This window comes from Hyperolius riggenbachi, chromosome 8 (assembly GCF_040937935.1).
Source record: "Hyperolius riggenbachi isolate aHypRig1 chromosome 8, aHypRig1.pri, whole genome shotgun sequence".
In the NCBI taxonomy this organism is placed as follows: Eukaryota; Metazoa; Chordata; class Amphibia; order Anura; family Hyperoliidae; genus Hyperolius; species Hyperolius riggenbachi.
The window spans coordinates 223792281-223807776 of record NC_090653.1 but is presented as its reverse complement, the minus strand read 5'-3'; positions in this window follow the sequence as shown (position 1 = coordinate 223807776).

The window sequence follows — 15496 nt, the reverse complement described above, 5'->3', positions numbered from 1 at the left end:
AGCTTCTTCTGCTTCGTCAACATCCAAGGGAGAGATATCCGATAACTGATATCCCGGCGCTGGTTTCCCAGCTACTTCCTCCACCACATGACCGGAATCATCAGCCTCTTCCTTCTCCTTCACATCCACACGAGGTGAAACATCAGGAAGCTGATATCCTGGCGCTGGTTCCCCAGCTACTTCCTCCACCACATGACCAGAATCATCAGCTCCTAAGTCCACATCCACAAAAGGTGAAACATCCGACAACTGATATCCCGGCGCTGGTTCCCCAGCTACTACCTCCTCCACATGACCGGAATCATCAGCTTCTTCTGCTTCGTCAACATCCAAGGGGGAGACATCCGATAACTGATATCCCGGCGCTGGTTCCCCAGCTACTTCCTCCACCACATGACCGGAATCATCAGCTTCTTTCTTCTCCTCCACATCCACATAAGGCAAAACATCAGAAAGCTGATATCCTGGCGCTGGTTCCCCAGCTACTTCCTCCACCACATGACCAGAATCATCAGTCTCTTCTGCTTCCTCCACATAAGGTGAAATAACCGATATCTGATATCCCGGTGCTGGGTCCCCAGCTACTCCCTCCACCACATGACCGGAATCATCCGATACCACATATTCCAGTGCTAATGCAGAACGCCCGGTAGATGGGGCAGGTCTACAGCAGTAGAACAGTCTGCCCAAGAAAGCCCTGATAGAACGCACAGCTGCCTGGGCTCTTCCCCTAGCTGGTGGTTGTGGCTCTGGGTCAGCATTGGCAGCTGGCTGTACAGAGGGCTGCTGAACCTCAAGCCTGAGGTTCATTTTGCGGTGCCTTTTACAGCAGCGCAACATAGTTCACCAATGAGAATCTCACTAATGAGTAAATTGCTCGAGAGCAAAATCAATCGTCTTCACTTGTGCAAGTGGAGACAAAAGTGAGCCTCTCAATGCTCAACCTCTGCTTATGTACACACACGGCTATTATGACATCACTTCCCTGACATCACCAGAGGTAAACATGGGGCTATTATGACATCACAAGAGGGGCTCGGTGGAAGCAGATAGGACTTTCCGGCACTTTCCATCAGATTTTATGTTATACGTCAACACTCAAAATACATAAAAGTGGGCAGAGCCAGAACCGACCAATCAGATTTCTTTGCTTGATTTAAATGGGATCAATTAAAAAGGCTGCCATTCTCACAATATTGATGTCAGGGACCTCGAATATCGCAAATGTGGTCCCTGGGGGTTTCCACTTCAAGTTCTGAAAAAGTGGGCGTAGCCACCAGCAACCAATCAAATTTCATTCATTGATTTTCAATGGAAAAATATTAAACTGCTGCCATTTTTACACGTTAAATGCCAGCATTCACAAACTTTGGAGTGTTAGTCACTGGGTGACTGTGGTTTACAAGTAGGAAAAAAGGGGGCGGGGCCACAACAGCCAATCAGATTTCAGCCATTGACCTTAATGAAAAATGATAAACCACTGCTAAAATCACAGTTTAAATGCTAGGTGTCCCAAACTTGGCTCAGTTATTCACTGGGTGACTGCGGTCAAAAACAGGAAAAGTGGGTGGAGCCACTAACATCCAATCAAATTTCACCTATGCACTTCAATGTAAAACTTTCAAATACTGCCACTCTCACAGTTTTAAAGCCAGAGGTCCAAAACTTGGCACAGACCATGACATGGTGGTTAATTTTAAAATTTAGAAAAATGGGCGGAGCTTAAAACAGCCAATCAAATGTTACCTATTGCTATTCAATGTCAATATATAAGTTGCTGTCATTCTTTTACTGTTACTGGCAGGGACTTCAAACTTGGCACAGTCAGTCACAGGGGGACTGGGATTAAAATTTGAAAAGTGGGTGGGGCCAAAAATAGCCAATCAGATTTTCCCTATTGACTTCAATGGGAAAATGTAAACAGCTGTAATTCTCACTGTATTAAAGCCAGAGTTCCCAGACTTGGCACACTGGGTCACTGGGGTTAAAATTTGGCAATTTATTATTATTATAGGCGCCCCCCCCCCCATTTTCTATACGCTACTCCTCCTACAGTTTTAGGGGTAGAAGCGCCAAACAAGCGAAGTACGTTGCTTGTGCTTTATTAAGCGATCGCACCCTCCGGGCCCCTGCGGCGGACCCCGGAAGACCCCTTTTTTCGTATTGACTTTGACAGGGAAAAATTTAAAATCACTGCCACTCGTACAATTTTGAAGCTACACTCCCCAAACCCGGACCACATATGGTTGGTGTCACCCCAAATAAAAAGATGTATTTTGGGGGCTCACCCCAAATTAGTCGGAGCTACCAGCGGCCAATGAAAATTTAGCAAATTTCTATACGCTACTCCTCCCAGAGTTTAAGGAGTAGAATTCTGAAACTTTGCACACTTGTTCGGCTCATACCCGAATAGGTTGCTTGTGCTTTTTTAAGCAATTTCACCCTCCGGGCCCCTGTGGCGGACCCCCAAAGACCCCATTTTTCCCATAGACTTTCATTGGAAATTTTGAAACTTTTGATTTTTTTTGTAAAAGTTTTCTTATCTTAAACATACATACATAAAACATAATAAATAAATAAAAGTATGCATGTTCTTGTCACATAATATACCATAATCAACAGAAAAACATAAGGTCAAACGCCTTTCCACAATAACAAAAGTATAATACATAAACTTATATCAAGAGGTCTCACAAAATTAACCATTGCATCTGAGGTTGAAAAAAAACCCAGGGAGATACCCAACCATACTACCATCCATAAAAACAAGACATGACAACATAAACTATCACCAAGACAATGTGCAAAACAACACCTACAGTACAACATACATACATAAGCCCCCCCCCCCAAAAAAAAAAAAAAAAAAAAAAAACATCTATACCACATCCATACGGACCCTAAACAATGAACAAACATTTAATACAAAACTCCACAATACAAACTTATCAAAAACTAACAGGACAAAAAAAAAATAAATAAAACAATACCCAACACAAAACATTAACTGTAAGAAACGCCTATTATGTCTGCAGCCGATCTTCAAAAAATATGATGAAAAATATCAAAATCTAATAGTGAAAGTTGAGGAATAGCAAGCTCACCCAACGAAGAGGCTTTCCCTGGTTTAAGGAGGCTTGATGTTCTGCCACGCTAGAACCCAAGGTCCTCTCCCCAGTTTCTTCCTCTCCAAGCACCGAATTTTCCCGACCTCACCCAGAATGTCCTGTGCTACCAATCGGACAGGTAGGATTTTCTGCCTAATTGCTACATCGCACCGTGCAAGCCAAGTGTGCTGTCTAACCACTAAGCTAACTATATATAAAGTGCACAAATCAAAACCCCGGCGTGATGTGAATGCTCCATATGCCCACTCGGCGTAACTCAGACGCCTCAGGAAAGGGATTTTCAGAGCCCTGCCCACCTCTTTGTACACATCTAGGTTAAAGGGACACTCCATCAGAAAGTGGTCCATGGTCTCCTCAACGCCATTACACTCCTCCCGAGGACACACACGATCTGCCACTCTCATGAACTTCATGTTTCCTCTAACATAGAGTTTGCCGTGGAAAGAAAGCCAAGCAATGTCCCTCAATTTGTTTGGAATACGCGGTGAGTTAATTAAACGCAAGCCCTCCTCCATCATTGTGCTTGGGCAATCTCTCAAGGACAGTGAGTCATGAAAATAGGAATCAATCACCCGGTCTGTGAGGACTCGCCTCTCAACCGACCTGACATCCTCCACACTCAATCCCCACTGCCTTAGTTTCTTCAAACACGGAGCAACATAAGCCGGAAGATAGCCACTGCGAACCGCCCGACTCTTCACTGAGCCACCGCTCTCCCACCTCGTGAGAAAAGGTTCATACCAGATACGGAAGAGGCTTACCCAATCAGGCGGGTCCTCTGAAAGCATGTTACCAAAATTATACTTAATGAAAATCAGAGTGAAGAAAACAACCGGGTTGACCATTCCTAAGCCACCCTCCTGCCTGATTTTGTAAGTTACATTTCTGCGTACCGGGTTCAATTTGTTCTTCCAGAGCATTTGAAAGAACAAAGAGAGGATCCTCGCATACAGAGACTCTGGCAAGATTGCAACGTAACTGACATATAACATTGCTGGAATCAGATAAGTTTTGATCAAGTCTATCCTTTCCCTTAGGGTTAAGTTCCAACCCTTCCAGTGGGCTACCTTCGTGCTGACATCTTCAAGTCTACATTCCCAATTTTGCAGGCCATAATCACCTGGGCCAAATGTGATGCCAAGAACTTTGATTTTGTCCTGGGGCACAGGAAAGGAGTCAGGAAGTACAAAGCTTTCTCCATTTTTCCCCATCCAGAAAATTTCACTTTTGTCATGATTGACCTTGGAATTGGATGCCAATGAGTACCTTGCAATCTCTGCAACCACTACCTCCGCCTCTTCTGGCTCAGAGACCACAACAGTAACATCATCAGCATAGGCCATCACTTTCAAGGATGAGACACCAGGGATGCCCACCGGAACACCACTGAGTGAACTGCCATCTAACCTTCTCACGAAGGGGTCGATTGCGAACACATACAGCAATGAGCTTAAGGGGCAACCCTGTCGGACCCCCGAGCTCACCTCAAAAGGCTGACCAACCAAACCATTAACAAGCATGAAACTTTCAGCCCCTTTGTATAATACACGGAGCCAATTGATAAAACCATCCTGTAGACCATACACACTGAGTAACCGCCACAGGTACTCATGATCGACTCGATCAAAAGCTTTTGACTGATCCAGCGCCAGTAAATACTTTCCCCAACCCTCAGCCCTGCACCGCTCCAGGACTTCCCGAACAGCTAACACCGCTGAAAATGTGCCTTTACCCTGAACAGAGCAGTGCTGATGGCGAGAAAGTACGCACGTTACCTGGGATAAACGCCAGAATAAAATCTTAGCCAGAATCTTTCTGTCGATGTTGAGAAGGCTGATGGGACGCCAATTCTCAATCATCTCAGGATCTTTACCCTTTGACAACAAAATCACTGCTGACTGTCTCATGGAGGGTGACAGCTCTCCCTCAGCAAGACAATCGTTAAACACGTCTGCCAATTGTGGCGCCAAGAATGACTTAAAAGCCTTATAAAATTCAGCCGTCAAACCATCTGGGCCAGGGGTCTTTTTAGTTGCAATGCTATCAATAGCAGTTGCTACCTCATCAGCAGTGATGTCTCCCGTCAAATCTGTATCAGAAATATCTACATCTTCCAAACCTGGTATGGAAGCCAAGAAGCTTTCCATCCCTGCTTGGTCAAGTGGCCTCTTCCTGAGCAGATCAGCGTAAAAATCTCTAGCGATGCCCAGGATCCGTGACCTGGACTTTGCCACGGATCCCGAGGCATCCCTGAATGCACTGACCGTCTTAAGCGTTGCACTTTGTTTGCAATTCTGATAGGGGTCAGGCGAGTGGTATTTCCCATGATCCCTTTCCAGAACCAAAGAAGACAACCGGTCATACTGCTGCTGCTTAAGTTGAGATTTGACCTCAGAAATCTCCCCCTGACTTCCGCCTTCCGAAATAAGAACTTCAAGCCTCTTTCTCAGTCGCTGGTAAGCAACATGTTTACTAATTTGTTTGTTTCTTGCTAGGCTCTTGAAGAGTCCAACCACACGCTTTTTGACCACTTCCCACCACTCAGACTTGTTGCTAAAGCAGTCCAGGATGGTAACCTGTGCCTGAAAAAACTCCTCGACAGATTGTCTTATCGTTTCTTCCGACAGTAAGGACGAATTTAATCTCCAAATTCCCTTACCCCTGGGAGGAGCATCGGAAACATTCAAATCTACCGACAGAATACAGTGATCGGAGAATTCTACCGCCTGCAACCGCGGGGTTGAAGTGACAGAACTCCCCTTAACAAAAAACCTATCTATTCTACTCCTATGACTACCACTATAAAAGGTGAACCCAGTGAGGTTTGGAGAGTGTCGAACGTGCACATCTACCAAACCAGCATCATTAACTGCACTAACTAGAAAATTACTATCGCTGCTCAGCCGAGTCACGGTACCCGTCCTGTCCATAAGCCTAACCACGGTGTTAAAGTCACCACCGAAGACTACAGGCTGAGCAGTAAAAAGGAAGGGCTTGACCATTCTAAAGAGATTCTTTCTCCCCCAAATGGAGTGTGGGCCATAGATGTTGATTAGCCTGAGGTTTTGTCCCTTCAGAATGACGTCTAAGACCAGACATCTTCCCATCTCTACTTCAACTATTCGCCGGCAGGTTACCATACCGGTCCTGAAAAGAACCGCAACTCCACTACCAGGCTCGGCTGCAAGAGACCAGTAACTGGGCCCAGGTCTCCAATCCCGCTTGGCCAGATGAATATCAGCCAATGACGTGAGCCTGGTCTCTTGCAAAAATATCACATCGGCGTCAAAACGACTAAGAGAATCAAAAGCCAATTCTCGAGCTCTGGATGATTTTATACTGGCAACATTGATTGTTGCCAGCCTGAGTGGAGGGGGAACCGCCATCAGAATATTTGAAGTTTTTCCTACAGTTAACTGTACACTAGGACATAAAACTAAAAGGAAAAACACGAACATTGACAATATACGTATAGACAATCTATGCGGCATCTCCCTGGTCAGGTGTTGAAACCTCCATTTCCTCTCCAGGAGAATTTTCCTCCTCTAAGGCAGCATACCTATAAGAAAGGAGGACATCCTGCCTTTTTTGATCTTTTTCCTCCAATTTTTCTTTGATTTTTTTTTCTTTAAATGAAGGTCTCTTTGTCCTTTTTTTCACACTTTCCCATTTGCCCTCTAAAGGTCCTCCATCCTCCAAAGAAGGCGCTAGGCCTCCCTGAATTTCTGGACAACCCCCAGAAGGCTCTAACTTAGAAGAGGACAGTTGTGAAAGCTGGGAAGAAGAGGTAGAAGGGGGTCGAGGGGAAGGATTTGTGTGAATCGGAGTTTGAGGAACGGATTGGGAAGGGGTATAGGAAGGAATGCTTGAAGAAAAAAGAGAAAGAGATGAAGAGGAGACTTTTGAGCCTCCCACAGGACAGTCCTGAGAAGCGGATCCAGAGGACCCTCTCCTCTCACTGTCCTTCCCATGTTCAGGCGGCTCAGGACCCCCTGAAGAGAGACCTGCATCCCGGGTGGAGTATTCTCCCTTGGATCTGCCAGACTTCTGCTTGGTTTCCTTGGAGGACCTACATGAGGAGGGATCATTGGAAGGGGACACAGATGGAGGAACAACATTCTGTACAGACTCAAGGATAGACACATTAGGAGGGACAGACTGACTAGAAACACTGGGGGGGTTGGGATCAAACACCAGATCCTCCTCATGCATGGGTTGCCTCATGTCCTCCTCCACCTCCCGCGGTACATTTAGGTCGGAGAGTGGGCACTTGATATATGGATGACCGAACTGAAAGCATAAGTTACACTTGATTTTACTACAGTCTTTTGCAAGATGCCCAATCTCCTGACACAAATGACACCGCGGGGTCTGACAGCTGTAACTTAGATGTCCCCTGCTGTTACAACGATTACAAACCCTTGGCTGACCTGGATAAAAGACTGTGATCTTATCTCTCCCAATAAGGGCTGATCGGGGGACATGAGTAGCCACGCCATTTTTTTGGCGGATTTTAATAGTCACCTCATATCCCCCCCACCAAATATCCAGGTCGCCAAGGACTTTGTGAATCGGGGACACCACTTCAACGAAATGATTGATCCAAAGGAGAATATCTTTCACCGGGATGGACTCATTCGTTACCACGATGTGAGCTTTTTTGGTTAATGACTGTTTTGACATTGGCGTAGCTATAAAATTTTACCAGGTTGAATCACTCAGCCTGCTCCTTTCTTCCAAAAAGAAATCCATACCACTAGATGTTACAAAGCTCACATCGTAGTAACTTGGGGGGTCTCCTGGAGCTAAGATGGCAAAAATGTCCTGAGCCTTGATGCCCATACCCAGGAGGAGACCTAAAAAATCCTTTCTGCTGGGAATTCCACCTTCCCCGACCCACTTCAGTCTAACCGCATTTCTCCTCCCAGAAGTGGGCACCTCAGCATTAGACTCCAGGAGAGCAGGTACTCTCTTCCCACCCACCGGTTGGCCTCTCACTGACTGTTTCCCAGTCACCTGGGCATAAGACGCCTCGGGACGTGAACCTGTTCTGGCTGCAGGTACCACCTTCCCTCCTCCCACCACCCCAACTGACTGCGGTACTTCACCCACTTTCGCTGTAGCTGGCGGAATGTATGCTGGGGGCAAAGGGGGCGGCCCCGGACAGAGTGATGGGTGACTTCCACCCACACCTAACATCTTATCCCTGAAGATCTCTTTACCACTAGAGTCATATCTGAGGAGGTGATCTTCAATGATTCTAAATCTATTATCTCCGACCTTGAATTCTGCTTGTACACCTTTTTCAGTTTTTAAACCAACAGAGGAAATCTTATTCAGGTTTGGGTTACATTTTATGGACCCTGATTCTAGCCCTTTGGCTGTTTTAACATCAAAAATGAACAAATCATTTGCTGTAATTATGTATCTCCTGGTCTCTGAGTAGAAGTCACCCAGCACCCCGTCTATATCAACCGGCGCATCAGGAGTCACCTCAGATTCCCCCGATGCGCCTGCCGATACACCCAATTTGGCCGACCCCTCTGCCCCATCCAACACCCGCTCCTTTCTATCTTCCACTATAGACAATTTACCTGACACATTTTCTTCAATAATTATATCAGTACTTCCAACATCACCATAAATAACGTTCACATCACCATAGATTGTTTCACATTTCGTAACAACTGTTTCCTTAATCTTTTTAGCAATTGTATCTTTTTCTACATCCTGCAGCAACACAGTACATTCTTTAACTTTACACACCTCTGAAGGTATACTATCAATTGTTTTTCGCAAAACACCAGATTTCTCATTATCAGGATTTGTAACACTGGCAACACTCGGAAGCAATTTCCTGTCATCACATATAGCAGGCAAAATGTCCACATTCTCTGCATGACACTTATTTACACTTATAGGTACATTTACTTTACCATTTCCTAGTTTGGGATCAGGATTCACAGATGTGGGAATGCAATCCATTTCTTCCCCACAACTTATAGGCACATTCTCAAAGTTAGCCCCTTCTCCTGAAGGGCTTACAGTTTTGACAGTTGCTGTAAACTCCTGCTCACCCTGAGTATCAGGATCAGAAATAACCTCCTCCATTTGGGGGTTCAGGCGCTTAATATTGCGCCTTTTCCACGCAGCTTTCCTTCCCACCTTTGTTAGGGGCAGCTTAGACCTTCTTGTAATCCTCCTGCGTCTGCCGCTTTGAAAATTGTCCCCCTCCGCCGAACCGGAAGTGGCTGCGGCGAAACCGGAAGTGGTCGCGGCAAAACTGGAAGTGCCCGTGACGTCACTTCCGGTCGCGGGCGCCGCGATGCTCGTCATTCTCTGCTGCCTCTTTCATATTATGTGCCAGAGCACCAGGAACAGCAGCAGGAACAGTTGGTCTCCTCCTCTCTTCCAATCCTCCTGCACTACCATCACCACCCTTGGACTTCTGGCTCAAAGATCCATCTCCACCTTCAGGCTGCCTAGGCTCAGGATCCAGGGAGCATACTATAGCACCTCCCACACCATCATGCACCTGAACAGCCCCAGCTGATGGTAAGACTCCCACAGGTAAGATTCTCATACCCTTGCTGCAAACATCAGTAGTTAAAGTCACAGTACTAGGTGAGTTAGCACCCACAGTGATTTCAGTAATTGTTTCATCTTCATCCTCAGTCTTTATACACATGGGTGACAGGTTTGACTGCAGGCAAGCAGAAGAAGGAAAGCTCTCTTCCACCCCACTTAAAGCTTGATTAGACTGCCTTAAAGGTGTACTGCCCTCCTCTACTACCATACAGTCATTTTCACCTTCACCCCAGGATTCATCATCGTCAGACAGGATAGCTTGAAATATTCCACGACTTACCGGGGCTTCACACATAAGTCCTCCGCAGTCTTTCAAGCTTTGCAAGATGTTTTTTTGTTCTTTAATCCTCCTCTTTAGGTCTACCAGCTCGGGATCCATTTTCAAGAAGTTAGGCTGCCACTTCATCCCATAACGAAAAATGGCGGTTTTTAACTGTAGCTTCAGACCTTTTATCACGTCATAGCACTCAGCCACTTCGCGCACCCATGTCACAGTGTCCATCGTGGCTGCAGTGCCTTCCCCTCTTGAGCAAGCAGGATCAGGGGGTTTCCGAGCCGGCTGTTCCATCCTGGAGCAGCCGGCCTGCAAAGCAGGCTCCTGCCGGCTAAAGGCCTAAGCAGGGCCTTAAAGTTCAGATCTCCTCCGCTCCTCCTGTATAGATATTCAGCCAGGCACACCGCAGAAGAGACCTTGGGAGCAGAGCTCCAGAGACCAGTTCACTCCTGGAAGTCCAACCACAGAATGAGTTGCACTCACCAAACTTGGGTCACTTGGTCAGGGAGTGAAGCTGAAACATTCTGTCACATTTTGGGGACCCAAAAAAGTAGGTGGAGCCACAAACAACCAATCAGATTTTCCCTATTGACTGCAATGAGAAAATGTAAACAGCTGTAATTCTCAAAGTATTAAAGCCAGAGTTCCCAGACTTGGCATAGTGGGTCACTGGGTGACTGGGTTTAAAATGTATAAAAAGTGGATGGAGTCTACCACAGCCAATCAAATTTCAGCCATTAGTTTAAATGGGAAAAATAAAAATTGCTGCTGCTCTTAGACGGTTAATGGTAGGGTCCTGACACTTGGCACAGTTGGTCTCTGGGGGACTGGGATTAAAATTCATAAAAGTGGGCAGAGCCAAAACCGACCAATCAGATTTCGTTAATTGATTTAAATGGGAAAAATTAAAAAGGCTGCCATTCTCACAATATTGATGTCAGGGACTTCGAATATCGCAAATGTGGTCCCTGGGGATTTACACTTCAAATTTTGAAAAAGTCGGTGGAGCCACCAGCAACCAATCAAATGTCATTCATTGATTTTCAATAGAAAACAATAAAACTGCTGCCATTTTTACACGTTAAATGCCAGCATTCACAAACTTTGGAGTGTTAGTGACTGAGTGACTGTGATTCGCAATTAGTAAAAAAAGGGGGCGGGGTAACAACAGCCAATCAGATTTCAGCCATTGACCTTAATGAAAAATGATAAACTGCTGCTATTATCACAGTTTAAATGCCAGGTGTCCCAAACTTGGTTCAGTTACTCACTGGGTGATTGCGGCCAAAAAATAAAAAAAGTGGGCGGAGCCACTAGCATCCAATCAAATTTAACCAATGCACTTCAATGTAAAGCTTTCAAATACTGCCACTCTCACAGTTTTAAAGCCAGAGGTCCAAAACTTGGCACAGACCATGACATGGTGGTTAATGTTAAAATTTACAAAAATGGGCGGAGCTTAAAACAGCCAATCAAATGTTACCTATTGCTAATCAATGTCAATATATAAGTTGCTGTCATTCTTTTACTGTTAATGGCAGGGACTTCAAACTTGGCACAGTCGGTCACAGGGGGACTGGGATTAAAATTTTGACTGTGGGCGGGGCCAAAAACAGCCAATCAGATTTTCCCTATTGACTTCAATGGGAAAATGTAAACAGCTGTAATTCTCACATTATTAAAGCCAGAGTTCCCAGACTTCAAGGTGGGCGGAGCCACATGCAGCCAATCAGACACATAGCCAACATCCTGTGGTTTCTTCAGAAACGACACCATCTAGTTATTATTATTAGCGCCCCCCATTTTCTGTACGCTGCGCCTCCTACAGTTTTAGGGGTTCAAGCGCCACACTTTCCACACTTATTTGTCTTATAGTGAAGTACGCTGCTTGTGCTTTATTAAGCGATCCCACCCTCCGCGCCCCTGCGGCAGACCCCAGAAGCCCCCATTTTTCGTATTGACTTTGACAGGGAAAAATTTAAAATCGCTGTCACTCGTACAATTTTGAAGCTACACTCCACAAACTCGGACCACATATTGTTGGTGTCACCCCAAATTAAAATAAGTATTTTGGGGGGCACCCAAAGTGGGTGGAGCTACCACCAGCCAACATTTAGCAATTTTCTATACGCTACTCCTCCCAGAGTTTCAGGAGTACAATTATGAAACTTTGCACACTTGTTTGGCTCATACCCGAATAGATTGCTTGTGCTTTTTTAAGCAATCCCACCCTCCGTGCCCCTGTGGTGGACCCCCGAAGACCTTATTTTTCCCATAGACTTTCGTTGGAAAACTTGAAACTTTCGCCACTCGTACAGCTTTGAAGTTACTCTCACCAAACTTGGGTCACTTAGTCATGGGGTGATGCTAAAACATTCTGTCACATTTTGGGGACCCCAAAAAGTGGGCGGAGCCACAAACAACCAATCAGATTTTCCCTATTGACTTCAATGAGAATATGTAAACAGCTGTAATTCTCACAGTATAAAAGCCAGAGTTCCCAAACTTGGCCCACTGGGTCGCTGGGTGACTGGGTTTAAAATTTAGAAAAAGTGGGCAGAGTCTACCACAGCCAAATTTCAGCCATTCATTTAAATGGGAAAATGTAAAACTGCTGCCGCTTTTAGACAGTTAATAGCAGGGTCCTCAAACTTGGTACAGTTGGTCACCAGGGACTGGGATTAAAATTCAGAAAAGTGGGTGGGGCCAAAACCAACCAGATTTCTTTCATTGATTTGTATGGGAAAAATAAAAAGGCTGCCATTCTCACATTATTGATGTCATGGACCTCGAATATCGCAAATGTGGTGCTGGGGGACATCAAGAATGAGAAGCTTAAGTTCAGTTACAATATACCTTTTAGTTTCAGAATAGAAGTCACCCAGCACTTCATCTACATCTGCAAGTGCACCAAGAGCTAACGCAACCTCCTCCATACTTTCTGTGGTCCCAACCACTCCTTCTCCTGAAGCACCCACAGATGTATCAACAGCAGCCTGCCCATCTGCCCCTTTCTCCTCCTGTTTATTCTCTTTACTTTTTATGTCATTTTCTACACAACTTTCTTTTTTTTCCACATCCACATTTTCATTTAAAGAAACATTTTCAATCACTTCATCTTCAATTAACAAATTCACACTACCATTCTCATTTTGCATTATCTGAATATTGCCAAACACGGTATCACATTTGACTCTAGTAAGCTTTACTTCCACCTCCCTTCCCTTCCCATCACTCTGCATAAGCAAATCACAGTTCCCTTTGGCTAAGGATACAGTTCCCAAAACATTTTACCAATTTTGGACCCCTGTAACTCTGGTTTGCAGAGATGTAGGGACCCCATCTTTGGAATCCAAGTCTAACAATATGTCTTCTACCTGCATGAGACATTTCGTGAAATTCAGACGTTGCTAACGGCCATGGCTGTGATTTATGTACGTCAGCATCACTACCATTGAAATAGCCCAAATAAACAGGTTTTTGTGACCCTAGGCTATGACCTCTTTGGCCTAGGGGCCCGAAACTCACCAGTCATGTTCCCCCTAAGGGTCCCTACAATGCTAGAAAATTTGCCACTGCTGAGCAATTGCCCTTTGAAAAGATGTGAGATTTTGGAAAGAGAAATAGGGAGGCAATGAAAGCCTATGGGGGATTTTGCCAATTTTGGACCCCTGTAACTCTGGTTTGCAGAGATGTAGGGACCCCATCTTTGGAATCCAAGTCTAACAATATGTCTTCTACCTGCATGAGACATTTCGTGAAATTCAGACGTTGCTAATGGCCATGGCTGCGATTTATGTACGTCAGCATCACTACCATTGAAATAGCCCAAATAAACAGGTTTTTGTGACCCTAGGCTATGACCTCTTTGGCCTAGGGGCCCAAAACTCACCAGTCATGTTCGCCCTAAGGGTCCCTACAATGCTAGAAAATTTGCCACTGCTGAGAAATTGCCCTTTGAAAAGATGTGAGATTTTGGAAAGTGAAATAGGGAGGCAATAAAAGCCTATGGGGGATTTTGCCAATTTTGGACCCCTGTAACTCTGGTTTGCAGAGATGTAGGGACCCCATCTTTGGAATCCAAGTCTAACAATATGTCTTCTACCTGCATGAGACATTTCGTGAAATTCAGACGTTGCTAACGGCCATGGCTGCGATTTATGTACGTCAGCATCACTACCATTGAAATAGCCCAAATAAACAGGTTTTTGTGACCCTAGGCTATGACCTCTTTGGCCTAGGGACCCGAAACTCACCAGTTATGATCCCCCTAACAGTTCCTACAATGCTAGAAAATTTGCCACTGCTGAGCCATTGCCCTTTGAAAAGATTTGAGATTTTGGAAAGTGAAATAGGGGCCTAATGAAAGCCTATGGGGGATTTTACCACTTTTGCAATATGCCTTCTACCTGCATGAGTCCTTTGGACTCTTGGCTCACACCATCATCTCCAGATGCTGACTGCTCAGGGTCAGGATCCAGGGAGGTTTGTATAACGCCTCCCAAACCATCATGTATCTGCACAGCCCCTGACAACGGCAACACCCCCACAGGTAAAGTTTTAACGTATTTGCCACCATCTTTGACTGTTAGGGAAGCTTTATCATCTTTACATACATTATCCACCTCTGTCTTGGAAGATTCCCTCCCGACAATCACCTCCAAGATCGTATCTTCATCAACTTCAGGTTTAACATGCACAGCTGTAATTTGCTCAGTAGGTTGATGCATGGCAGGTAAGAGAGACGCCTGACCAGAAGGCTCCTCAGGCGTACTGCCTTTCTCCATAACCACGCAATCTCCCTCACCTCCGTTCAGATATTCATCATCACTGTTTGCTAACATGGCTTGGAACCTCTGACGACACACCAGGGCCTCACTCATAGGTCCCCCGTAAGCTTTCAGGCCCTCAAGCACAGCCTGCTGCTCACGGATCCTCTGTCTCAGGCTTACCAGTTCAGGGTCCATATTCAGAAAGCTCGATTGCCATTTCACTCCGTAGCGAAAGATTGCATTCTTTAGCTGGAACTTCAAAGTTTTTATCAAGAAACAGCATCCATCAACTGCGTGCACCCAAGCTACAGTGTCCTTCACAGTCAATGTTCCTCCCCTTCCCAAGCCAGTGGGATCAGGGTGCTTTGGAGCCGCCTGCTCCATCCTGAGACAGCCGGCCTGCAAGGTAGGCTCCTGCCGACGAAAGGCCTAAGCAGGGCCTTAAAGTTCGGACTATCTCCGCTCCTCCTGCACTGATGGTCGGACAGGCACACCACGGATAGGTCCTTTGAGCAGAGCTCCAACAGTCAATGCTCTCCCCTCAGTGATCCAGTTCAGACTGACAACCGCCTCACCAAACTTGGGTCACTTGGTCATGGGGTGAAGCTGAAACATTCTGTCACATTTTGGGGACCCAAAAAAGTGGGCGGAGCCACACACAACCAATCAGATTTACCCTATTGACTTCAATGGGAAAATGTAAACCGCTGCAATTCTCACAGTATTAAAGCCAG